Source organism: Neofelis nebulosa, chromosome 12 (assembly GCF_028018385.1).
Source record: "Neofelis nebulosa isolate mNeoNeb1 chromosome 12, mNeoNeb1.pri, whole genome shotgun sequence".
Classification (NCBI taxonomy): domain Eukaryota; kingdom Metazoa; phylum Chordata; class Mammalia; order Carnivora; family Felidae; genus Neofelis; species Neofelis nebulosa.
Genome location: NC_080793.1, coordinates 79842332 through 79856404, shown reverse-complemented (window position 1 = coordinate 79856404; position 14073 = coordinate 79842332).

Sequence of the window (14073 nt, the reverse complement as noted above, 5' to 3'; positions counted from 1 at the left end):
TCACTGAGATCCCACCCGCATCTGCCTAAATAACGCAGAAAACCGCCAGAAGACTAGCAGAGAGGACTCTCCGGAGCCAAGTGTAGACGACAGGCCCCCGGAAGAGGCAGGAAGGGCGGAGAGGCGGTGCGCGCGACACGGACCGGCGGGAGGGAGCTGGGACGGCGGAAGGGCAGCCCCCCCACCCCTGGCAAGGCAGAGCCCCCGAGTCTGGCCGGCAAAAGCGGAGGGGCCCGACTCCGTGAGTTCTGACAGCCCGCAGGACTTAACATCTGGAAGTTTACAAGTCGACAGCTCTGCTCGGAGAGCGGGAGGGAGAGTTGTTGAGCCCCGGAGGGCAGAGCTCAGCTTGGCAGGGAACAGAGGCGCTTGCCAGCGCCGTCCCCCTCGCCCATCCCCCAGCCGAAATCCCAAAGGGAACCGGTTCCCGGCATGGAACTTGCTGGCACCGCACAAATACGCAGCACTGTGCTTCTGCGGATCCATCCCTCTGATGGGTCTGCCTCCCTCCTGGTGCCGCAGGGCCCCTCCCACAGGGGACCAATGACCTAAGCCTGCCCCTCCCGCCCCTGTGCACCTTGCGAATCGACCTTGGCTAATACGCCAGATCCCATTCAACCAGCACCACAAGACTGGCAGTGTGCAAGTAGCCCAGACAGGGGCCACACCTCCACGGTGAGTCCCGCCCCTGGGAGAGGGGAAGACAAGGTACACACCGGTCTGACCTCACCGTGGCCCCAGCGGTGGCCTGGGGGCAGACATCAGGTCTGACTGCGTCCCCACCCACCAATATGAGTTACTCCAGACAGCACAGGGGAAGGGCCCTGAAGTTCCGTGCCACCCCAGGGACTATCCAAAATGATGAAACGGAAGAATTCTCGTCAAAAGAAACTCCAGTAAGTAGTGACAGCTAACGAACTGATCAAAAACAATTTAAGCAATATAGCAGAAAATGGATTTAAAATAAGAGTCATAAAATTTATCACTGGGCTTGAAAAAAGTATAGAAAACAGCAGAAAATCTATTGCTACAGAGATCAAGGGACTAAGAAATAGTCATGAGGAGCTAAAACATGCAAAATAAAATGCAGGTGACCACAGCTCAGATTGAAGAGGCAGAGGAGAGAATAGGTGAATTAGAAAATAAAATTATGGAAAAAGAGGAAGCTGAGAAAAAGAGAGATTAAAAAATCTAGGAGTGTGAGGGGAGAATTAGAGAACCAAGTGATGCAATCAAACAGAACAGTATCTATATAATAGGAATTCCAGAAGAGGAAGAAAGAGAGAAAGGGGCTGAAGGTGTACTTGAACAAATCATAGCTGAGAACTTCCCTGATCTGGGGAAGGAAAAAGGCACTGAAATCCAAGAGGCACAGAGAACTCTCTTCAGACATAACTTGAATCGAACTTCTGCATGACATATTGCAGTGAAACTGGCAAAATACAAAGATAAAGAGAAAATTCTGAAAGCAGCTAGGGATAAACATGCTCTAACTTACAAAGGTAGACATATAGGAGTAGTGGCATACCTATCTACTGAAACTCGGCAGGCCAGAAAGGAATGGCAGGAAATCTTCAATGTGATGAACAGAAAAAATATGCAGCCAAAAATTCTTTATCCAGCAAGTCTGTCATTCAGAATAGAAGGAGAGATAAAGGTCTTCCCAAACAAACAAAAACTGAAGGAATTCGTCACCACTAAACCAGCCCTACAAGAGATCCTAAGGGGGACTCTGTGAGTGAAATGCTCCAAGGACCACAAAGTACCAGAGACATCACTACAAGCATGAAACCTACAGACATCACAATGACTCTAAACTCCTATCTTTCTATAATAACACTGAATGTAAATGGACTAAATGCTCCAACCAAAAGACATAGGGTATCAGAATGGATAAAAAAACCAAGACCCATCTATTTGCTGTCTACAAGAGACTCATTTTAGACCTGAGGACCCTTTCAGATTGAAAGTGAGGGGATGGAGAACTATCTATCATGCTACTGGAAGTCAAAAGAAAGCTGGAGTAGCCATACTTATATCAGAAAAACTAGACTTTAAGTTAAAGGCTGTAACAAGAGATGAAGGCATTATATAATAATTATATATTTATATATTATATATAAATTTATAAATTATAAATGATAAGAATATGGTAATTGCAGGGGACTTTAATACTCCACTTACAGAAATGGATAGATCATCTAGACACAGGATCAATAAAGAAACAAGGGCCCTGAATGATACACTGGATCAGATGGACTTGACAGATATATTTAGAACTCTGCATCCCAAAGCAACAGAAAATACTTTCTTCTCGAGTGCACATGGAACATTCTCCAGGATAGATCAGATCTTGGGTCACAAAACAGCCCTTCATAAGTATAAAAGAATTGAGATCATACCATGCACACTTTCAGACCACAATGCTATGAAGCTTGAAATCAACCACAGGAAAAGGTCTGGAAAACCTCCAAAAGCCTGGAGGTTAAAGAACACCCTACTAAAGAATGAATCAGTCAACCAGTCAATTAGAGAAGAAATTCAAAAAATATATGGAAACAAATGAAAATGAAAATACAACAATCCAAATGCTTTGGGATGCAGCGAAGGTAGTCCTGAGAGGAAAATACATTGCAATCCAGGCCTAGCTCAAGAAACAAGAAAAATCCCAAATACAAAATCTAACAGAACACCTAAAGGAAATAGAAGCAGAACAGCAAAGACACCCCAAATCCAGCAGAAGAAGAGAAATAATAAAGATCAGAGCAGAAATAAACAATATAGAATCTAAAAAAACTGTAGAGCAGATCAATGAAACCAAGAGTTGGTTTTTTGATAAGATAAACAAAATTGATAAACCTCTAGTCAGACTTCTCAAAAAGAAAAGGGAGATGACCTAAATAGATAAAATAATGAATGAAAATGGAATTATTACAACCAATCCCTCAGAAATACAAGCAATTATCAGGGAATTCTATGAAAAATTATATGCCAACAAACTGGACAACCTGGAAGAAATGGACAAATTCCTAAACACCCACACTCTTCCCAGATTCAATCAGGAGGAAAGACAAAGCTTGAACAGACCCATAACCAGCAAAGAAATTGAATCAGTCATCAAAAATCTCCCAACAAATAAGAGTCCAGGACCAGATGGCTTCCCAGGGGAGTTCTACCAGACATTTAAAGCAGAGATAATACCTATCCTTCTCAAGCTGTTCCAAAAAATAGAAAGGGAAGGAAAACTTCCACTTTTTCTATGAAGCCAGCATTACTTTGATTCCTAAACCAGACAGAGACCCAGCAAAAAAAGAGAACTACAGGCCAATATCCCTGATGAATATGGATGCAAAAATTCTAAATAAGATACTAGCAACAGCATATAATTCAACACCATATAATTCAACAGCATATAAAAAGAATTATTCACCATGATCAAGTGGGATTCATTCCTGGGCTACAGGGCTGGTTCAACATTCACAAATCAATCAATGTGATACATCACATTAATAAAAGAAAAGATAAGAACCATATGATCCTGTCAATCGATACAGAAAAAGCATTTGACAAAATTCAGCATCCTTTCTTAATAAAAACCCTTGAGAAAGTTGGGATAGAGGAACATACTTAAACATCATAAAAGCCATTTATGAAAAGCCCACAGCTAACATCATCCTCAATGGGGAAAAACTGAGAGCTTTCTCCCTGAGATCAGGAGCACAACAGGGATGCCCACTCTCACTGCTGTTAACATAGTGTCGGAAGTTCTAGCATCAGCAATCAGACAACAAAAGGAAATCAAAGGCATCAAAGTTGGCAAAGATGAAGTTAAGCTTTCACTTTTTGCAGATGACATGATATTATACATGGAAAATCTGATAGACTCCACCAAAAGCCTGCTAGAACTGATACATGAATTCAGCAAAGTCGCAGGATACAAAATCAATGTACAGAAATCAGTTGCATTCTTACACACTAATAATGAGGCAACAGAAAGACAAATAAAGAAACTGATCCCATTCACAATTGCACCAAGAAGCATAAAATACCTAGGAATAAACCTAATCAAAGATGCAAAAGATCTGTATGCTGAAAACTATTGAAAGCTTATGAAGGAAATTGAAGAAGATATAAAGAAATGGAAAAACATTCCGTGCTTATGGATTGGAAGAATAAATATTGTTAAAATGTCAATACTACCCAAAGCTATCTACACATTCAATGCAATCCCAATCAAAATTGCACCAGCATTCTTCTCGAAGCTAGAACAAGCAATCCTAAAATTTGTGTGGAACCACAAGAGACCCCGAATAGCCAAAGTAATTTTGAAGAAGAAGACCAAAGCAGGAGGCATCACAATCCCAGACTTTAGCCTCTACTACACAGCTGTAATCATCAAGACAGCATGGTATTGGCACAAAAACAGACACATAGTCCAATGGAATAGAATAGAAACCCCAGAATTAGACCCACAAACGTATGGCCAACTCATCTTTGACAAAGCAGGAAAGAATATCCAGTGGAAAAAAGACAGTCTCTTTAACAAATGGTGCTGGGAGAACTGGACAGCAACATGCAGAAGGATGAAACTAGACCACTTTCTTACACCATTCATAAAAATAAACTCAAAATGGATAAAGGACCTGAATGTGAGACAGGAAACCATCAAAACCCTAGAGGAGAAAGCAGAAAAAAACCTCTCTGACCTTGGCCGCAGCAATTTCTTACTTGACACATCCCCAAAGGCAAGGGAATTAAAAGCAAAATGAACTATTGGGACCTTATGAAGATAAAAAGCTTCTGCACTGCAAAGGAAACATAAACAAAACTAAAAGGCAGCCAACAGAATGCGGAAAGATATTTGCAAATGACATATCAGACAAAGGGCTAGTATCTGAAGTCTATAAAGAGCTCACCAAACTCCACACCTGAAAAACAAATAACCCAGTGAAGAAATGGGCAGAAAACATGAATAGACACTTCTCTAAAGAAGACATCCAGATGGCTAATGGGCACATGAAAAGATGCTCAACGTCGCTCCTCATCAGGGAAACACAAATCAAAACTACACTCAGATACCACCTCACGCCAGCCAGAGTGGCTAAAATGAACAAACCAGGAGACTACAGATGCTGGTGAGGATGTGGAGAAACGGGAACCCTTGCACTGTTGGTGGGAATGTAAACTGGTGCAGCCGCTCTGGAAAACAGTGTGGAGGTTCCTCAAAAAATTAAAAATAGATCTACCCTATGACCCATCAATAGCACTGCTAGGAATTTACCCAAGGGATACAGGAGTGCTGACGCATAGGGGCACTTGTACCCTAATGTTTACAGCAGCACTTTCGACAATAGCCAAATTATGGAAAGAGCCTAAATGTCCATCAACTGAGGAATGGATAAAGAAATTGTGATTTATATACACAATGGGATACTACGTGGCAACGAGAAAGAATGAGATAATGGCCTTTTGTTGCAACGTGGATGGAACTGGAGAGTGTGATGCTAAGTGAAATAAGTCATACAGAGAAAGACAGATACCATATGTTTTCACTCTTATGTGAATCCTGAGAAACTTAATAGAAGACCATGGGGGAGGGGGAAGGAAAAATAAAACGGTTAGAGAGGGAGGGAGCCAAAACATAAGGGACTCTTAAAATCTGAGAACAAACTGAGGATTGATGGGGCGTGGGAGGGAAGGGAGGCTGGGTGATGGGTATGGAGGACGGCACCTGTTGGGATGAGCACTCGGTGTTGTATGGAAACCAATTTGACAATAAATTTCATATTTAAAAAAATAAAAATAAATAAATACAATGAAGATATCAACATCATTTTCAACAAATTCACCCGTATATCTAATTTCGCTGAGACCTCTAGTTATTGCATATTATCAGGGATAGATCTGAAATTGAAACTCATAGGAGTACAACGTTCTCACACCTCTCCGGAATCCCCAAAAATAAAGGCTCAAGTGGTACCCAGGTGGCTCAGTTAGTTAAGCATCCGACTTTGGCTCAGGACATGATCTCGCGGCTCGTGGGTTCAAACCCTGTATCCGGCTCTGCGCTGTCAGCTCAGGCACCGGAGCCTGCTTCTGATTCTATGTCTCCCCCTCCTTCTCTGTTCCTCCCAGGTTCCTGCTCTCTCAAAAATGAATAAACATTCATACATACATACATATATACATACATACATACATACATACATACATACATACATATATACATACATACATAAAGGTTCAAGTTAACCAAAAATGTACAAGTAAGTAATCCACTGTCTCCTTCTGGATAATCAATTAAGAATAAAGAATAAACAATTATTGGTTGCGAAGAAAGCAGTGGTTACAGAATCAAGCTAGCTTACACGTGCAGTGAGCCAGGAATCTTTGTTTTTGTTATTACCTTTAGAATGATCATTATTTGTGGGCATTTTCCAGTTTAGGGTAAAAGACTTTTTCTTAAAACTCATGCTTTCCGTAAGGAACTTAAATGCACTGAGAAATCATGTGCCTTTAACATTTCTTTTTGAAAATGTGACAATTTGATTTAATTTTGCCCCTAAAAGATACATTTATGAACTTAATATCATTTTATATGAATTTGAAAGTTGATGGCAACTTATTTTCTATGCTTGAAGGTTGTTTTTATTGCTTCAAGTATTATTTTGACAACTATAAATGCCAAAGATTTTGAGAAAAGCACTTTTGCACAATCTGTTGGGGGGAAAAATGGATCCACTAACACATAAAGCAAATTCTAAACTTCAGGTTTTCAAGTATCTTCACAGATATGTGCCTTGATTTTTATTTTCCTCTTCAAAATACTGATAATGATCCCTATCTGCCATCTTCACAAAGTTGTTCTGAGACTCAGGTGAGATGGGTATGAAAGCAATTTGAAAAATATAAGAGTTTTGAAATTAAGAACTTTCATTCTAAAGAGTACTCTAATAGTCTTTCAAGAGTTTATATAATTAAGCCAAGTGCTTAATTTCCTAAGTTATGGAAATACTCATTGGAGAATAAGCGCTATGGGAACTCGTTTTGCTGAGTTTCTACAAGGTAACTAGAATGAGAAATGGCAGCTTTGTAGGGCACTCTAAAGGCTTCCATTTCATTCTAACATGTTAAAACAAATCGGCACCTGTATGTCATGTTTCACTTGGGTTTTTAGTGGCATGTCCATGGTTGGGAAGTTTTTGTCTTGTCTGTAAGTAGAAGCTGAGTGTATTTATAATTTGGGAAGTGCCTCTTTATCAACTTTAGGGATATGTTAGGAAACAAAGATTTTTTTTTTCTTGGTTAAATATAATCCACTTACTAAGTAATATCTGCTTTTAAAAGCGCATTTTGGTTCAATGATATGTAATTCAATATTTAAAAGCTACAAAAAATATTTAAGATCTACTGTTCTAAGAGTCAGAAAGCCAATTCAGGCAACATTCATTAAGAACACATCAGGCATACAAACATATAGCTTTACATACTAAGTGGATAGATAGACATATAGATAAGTAGGTGCAAATTATGTGCATACGTATCCATGGATAAGAATATATATGCATACGTACATACGTATCTAAAAAAAATTAAATCTGTCTTGTTGAAATGTATTCTTAAAACTACATTGATCATTTATGGCCAATAACATAAACCCCAGTAAGCCCTTCTTCCCACATAGCCATAGAAATATTGTCCTCGCATGGACTTTCCCCACTTAGCTGAGTCTTTGTGTGCATTTCTTTTCTCTGAGTTATGTCTCTGATATCACATTACTGGGCTCTCAGGTACACGTAAATGGTTTCAATATAAAGACTGCTCTCGGAATGTTAACAGAAACTCCGTGACTTATGGCAAAAACATTCCATATCTTTCCCCTTTCTGTTCCGTGATAGTGTAAAAGTAACATGGTATGGTGGAAGGAAACATGAATGCATATGCATATAAATTTAAATGCCGACTCCTTATTTCATTATTTGTCTTTATAAATAGATATTGTAATACCTATCTAGAGATGACAAGCAATAACATTGGTCCAGAATCCCTATTCCCAACATAGTTGTTATTTTGTTATTTTCCGGACAGCAAATGATATTGGTTTAGTGAAGTCAGGGTACAGTCACTTATCACTCGTCTCTTGGCTAAAGAGGTGAATTCATGATCTTTCAGCCCAGAATATACGCTGGCATCTGCTTCTGAATACCTGAGATACCACCGTGGTAGTGAGGGAGTCTCGCAAGGTTTTAGACCTTTAGACCTCCTCCAACAACTCTCATTCCCTTTAGTTTTATAAATCCCTATGGAATTTGGTTATGAGTCATTGACACTTTAGTGAAAATTCACTCAATACTCACTCGTCTAATGAATAACTCTTATATTCCAGACACTAGGTGAGACAGATGGTATCTTGGAAATAGACTGAAAAATTTCTCCAAGTTTTACTTCCTAGAGACAGATCTTAAAAGGAAGAAACAGGATAAAGAGAATTTTTTGTACAGATCGTCTAAGCAGTACTGCCCCCTTCCCAATTGATGGGAAGCAGATAAACTTTTAGTTTGTTGACAAATTTCTCAACCATCAAAACTCCTACAGTGTGCAAGTCTTCTATTCTCTGATGTCTTATCCACAAATTCTTTTACTATTTTCTCCTTTTAAAGCCATGCTTTCATTTTTCAAATTTGATGAGCATTGGTGCCTTCCCATTTATGACTCAACCTCTTGACTGATTTTATCTCCTTATAGGCAGTGTGCCTCCCTCAGTCACTTGCAGAAAACCCCTTCTAGCTTTAACCTTACACTTGAGAATTTATACTTTATACTCACTAACCCTCTTCTCCACTTTGAATTCACAAGTAGGATTCACACTGTCGAGAAAATGCTACAGAACTGGGAGGGTGGGGTGACTGGGTTTGAGGTTTTCAGCAAAGACAACCTGTTTTGCCTCACTGGCATCATCACAAAGCCATATTACAGAGAACTCAAGGGTTTCTATCTTGTGCCCAGGCTGGAGGGCCTACAGCATGTTGTTCAAAAAAAATTTTTTTGCCTTTTTATAACAAATGGAATTCAGAACACTCAAGAAAGTATATATCACATATGGCAGTCATTCTGACGCTGAAATTAAAATACAAAAGTGGAATCTCTTGGTGAAAAAGATAATAGTATGATCAGAGCATGTTCATGATATGATAATTCTAGTCTCAAGTTGTAATAAATTTACATCTTGGAAGATGTCCATCTATAAATTTAAAATGTATTTTATTTAAAAAAAACTTTTATGTTATTTTCTCAAGCCTTAAATGTTACCATCTTTTGTTCTATTCCTTGAACTAATCACTTCCTGATTACCCAAGATCATGCTTTGTTTTTTATCCCAACTGTAGCATACTTCCCTAATTTTAAAATGATTTTTATGAACATGATTTTTATCTCATGTATTAACAATATTGGGAAAAAGAAAAGATATAAATGATGTCCACGAAGCCAGTATGCTGGGTCTCAGCCTCATAAGAGTATAGATCTTGTGAATAAAACTGTAACTTCTGCAGGCCAAAGCAAATGTTTGCAAAGCAAAGAACACCCTCTGGGCCAGACAACTCCTGGGAGACACTTCAAAGTTAGGCCATAGCTGAGAAAAAAAAAATGAAATCATGACTCTTCCCCAGAATACCCAGCTTTCACTTTGTTCTGGGGGGGGGGGGGGAGCTAAAACCCAGAATGCATCACCGAAGCTGAGTTATTCCATTTTAAGCATTTTACAACTTTAAACATCCTATCTCGGAATTTTCAGACTACATGGGATTAATTAGGTCATAATTAAGACTTAAAATTTAAAATTAAAAGCTGGAAAACCTACTACATGTACCTTTTCATCTATGCTCATGGATCAATTATGGTTTATAAATGTGATGTCCACTGAACATTGGTAAAAGTAAGGTAGATGTGTGCGTTCTGATTTACAAATAGGTGTCTAAACCACACTGTGAATTAGTAAAGAAGACTTGGGACACTGTTTATGTGTTACGTGTTATAATGAGATTAAAAGCAACAAAAATTTTACATACACACTGTACCAGAGTTCTCCAGAGACACAGCACCAACAGAATATATACAAACACACACACACGCACACACACACATGCACACACACACACACACACAGAGAAACAGAGAGAGAGAATTTAAGAAACCTGCTACATAATTTTGGGGCTGGCAAGTCTGAAATCTATAAGGTCAACTAGTAAGCTGGGAACTCAGGAGTTGAAACTTTGGTCTTCAGGCAGAATTTCTTTTTCTCTGGGAAATCTCAGTTTTTAGTCTTAACACCTTTGACAGATTAAATGAGGTCCACCCAAATTGTTGACAGTAATCTCCTTTACTCAAAGTCAATTACTGTAGTTGTCAACCACATCTATAAAATATGCTAACAGAACACCTAGACTAATGTTTGACCAAATAATGGAATACCATTGCTTAGGCAAACTGGCATGTAAATAATCATTAGAGGGAGGGAATTACACACAGGAGTGAACACCAGGAGGAATTCAATGGGGTCTCCTTGGGTGGGTGGGGGGTGGGGTCTTTCCAATATAGGAGGTATTTATTTTTGTGTGTGTGTGTGTTGGGAGGGAGTTTGTTTTTAAATTATTTTTCACCAGATATGAGATGTGTAGAATCCAGTGATGGGCAACATTTCTTCTCACATAAGTTCTACTGAGAAAAACAGAATGTATTGCTTTTAGATAATAAACTGGTAATTCTGAAGATAAAATGGAAATCCATAAATAAGCTCTCTCTTTTTTTTTTTCATTTTAACATTCAGATTTTGAATCAAGTTAGAAGTAGTCTTTCACACCACCACCTATCAAGACAAAGGTCAAAAAACACAACAGTAGCCAAAGTATAGGGTTTTCTGCCAGTCCTATTTGCCAAGGCTTTCATTCTTTCTCGGGCAAGAATGATTGGGTGTGTTTACATCTGTGTGTGTATGGGCAAGTGCTTATGACAGAAAAAGGAAGCTGTGACTTAACAGTAGGTGAAATCCTTCACAAAAGTTGTGCCAAGCCTGAATTCTCACTCAATGAGGAAACCTCAATTTCCTGTTCTCAGTCCAAGGTCAGAGCCTGCAGCCCAAGGTCACAGCACATGAGTAGGGCTGCAAGATCACAGAAGAATCTTTCCTGAGATTAATGGCAGGGCTGAGCCAAAGATGACTGAAGGGGCACCCTCTGGCATGCTCATTTATCAGGGATTTACTTGTTGGCTAATGATAGCAATAACAGTTTGTATCTGACAGACACAACTGGATATGTGCAGTAAGAAACTCTGTATTTGAAGTTGGATTATATTGGATCTATACAATTTCCTCTCCTAGTGCTCAGGCTGTCCTCACAGTCTCTGTTGGTGAAGTTTGTGCTTTATTTTATACTTTAAGGAAAAGCAATTGCTGTCTGTTAAAAAATGGTAACACAACTAAAATGATAGGAAATTAATTTCATTTTTTTCTACATTCTTTAGAAATATATTTTTCATATGAAAAATCGGGATTGCTATAATCATAGCAGAGATAGAATTAATTTTTTCACTTACACTTTTATTGCCAACACTATTTTGTGCTCTGTATTTCCTACTAGTGTTTTATGATTATTTTTATTACTACAAAAATGTATTCTCTTAGAAAACATACAAAATATTGGTCAATAGAAAAAAAATTTATCACTCTTAATCTCACCACGATACTATAATTACCGGTAGCAATATTTTTCCTATGACCTTCATATTACAAATGCATGTGTATATTCATATATATGCATATTTATATATGTATAATATACACATGTGTATTTATCCACATGCCATGAAATTAGACCGGATTTTTCCTTCTTTATTATTATCTTTGCTATATATATTTATTTATTATATATAAATATAATATACACTTATATATAGTATATATAATATATGTTTTATAATATACAAATATATATAATAAATATATATATAATATATATAAATATATAATATACATTTATATATAGTATATATAATATATATTTTATAATATATAAGTAAATATATTATAAAATATAAATATATATTATAAAATATATATTATATACTATATATATTTATATATTATAAAATATATATTATATATACTATATATTATATTTATATATATTATATATATTTATAAATTTATAAAATTACTATAAATATATTATATTTACTATATGTATTTATTATCTTTATCTTTCCTTATTATCTTTTCTTCTTTATTATCTTTCCTTCTTCATTAAGGTTGTATTGTGATAATAGTTATTTCATTATTTATCTTTTTAAAACACAGTTTTAAATGGCAGAATTTTATTCCGTTGCAAAATTTCATTTAACCACCTGATATCAGATATTTAAACTTTAAAAAAATTTTTTTCAGCCTACTTTTTAAAAATGTTTATTTTTGAGAGAGAGAGAGAGAGAAAGAGATAGCAAGTGGGGAAGGGACAGAGAGAGGGGGAGACAGAGGACCCGAAGCTGGCTCTGCACTGAGAGCAGGGAGCCAAATGCAGGGCTCAAACTCATGAACTGTGAGATTATGACCTGAGCTGAAGTCAGATGCTTAGCTGACTGAGCCATCCAGGCACCCCTCAGCCTAGTTAATAGTACTGTGATGAAATTTTTTTTAATATATTTGTGCTTATTCCTGGAAAAAAAATATTAATAGTAAGATGCTAGGACAAATAACAGGTATATTTGCTATGTTCTGAATGTTTGTGTCCTCCAAAGTTCAAATGCTGAAACCTAAAGCCCAATGTAATGGTATTAGGAGGTGGGACTTTTGGAAGATGATTATATCATGAGGGCAGAGTGCTCACAGGTAGGATCAGCGACTTATAAAAGAGACCCAGAAAAAGCTCTTTGCCCCTCCTGCCATGTGAGGTTACATCAAGAAGATGGTCAGCCATTTATTTATCAGGAAACAGGCTCTCACCAGCCACAACCTGACCACGCTGACACCCCGATTCTGGATTTCCAGAATCTCCAGAACTGTGAGAAATTAATTTCTGCTGTTCATAAAGTACCTCATGTGTATTATTTTGTTAGAGCAGCCTGAAGAGACAATAACATTTGATAATTTAGTTACACATTGTAATTTCTCTAAGTAGACACTCTGGAGTGGGACTGCTGAGTCACATGGTTTAAGTGTATGTCTACCATTGTCAGAAACTACCAAACCTTTTCCAAAAGCCTGTACCATTTTACATTCTCACCAGCAATGCTGTAAAAGTTCTAGTTGCTTTGCATGCTTACTATGCTCTTACTGCAACTTACTAGTTGCTCTCACTTACTTTGTGAATAGTTAAAAACATACATTCAGGGGCACCCGGGTGGCTCAATCAGTTAAGCGTCCGACTTTGGCTCCGGTCATGATCTCACAGTTTGTGAGTTCAAGCCTCCTGTCGGGCTCTGTGCTGAGAGCTCACCGCCTGGAGCCTGCTTCAGATTCTGTGTCTTCCTCTCTCTCTGCCCCCTCCCCTGCTCACGCTCTGTGTCTCTGCCTTTCAAAAAAACCTAAATATTAAAATATATATATGTATATATATTTAAGGCATTCTAACAGTTGTATAGTGGAATCCCATCATGGTTTCATTTTGCATTTCCTTAATGACTATTAATGTTGAGTATCATTTTTATTATCCTTATATCTTTGGTGAAGTGACTGTTCATGTTTTTTACTAATTTTTAAACTGGATTCTGTTTCCTTATTTTTGAGTTTTGAGTGTTTTTTTTATATATACTCTGTATACTAGTTACTTGTGGGTATATAATATAAAAGACATTTTCTCTCATTCTGTGGCCAACCATTTCATTCTCATAGCAATGTCTTTCATCGTGCTTATTATTATTATCTTTTTATTATGTCTAAGAACTCATCGCCAAACCTAAGGTGACATAGATTTTTCTCTTATATCTTTTCTAAAAGTTTTAGATTTTTACATTTAGATACATGATTCATTTTGAGTTAATTTCAGTATAATATGTTAAATTTTGAACAAGCTTCATTTCTTT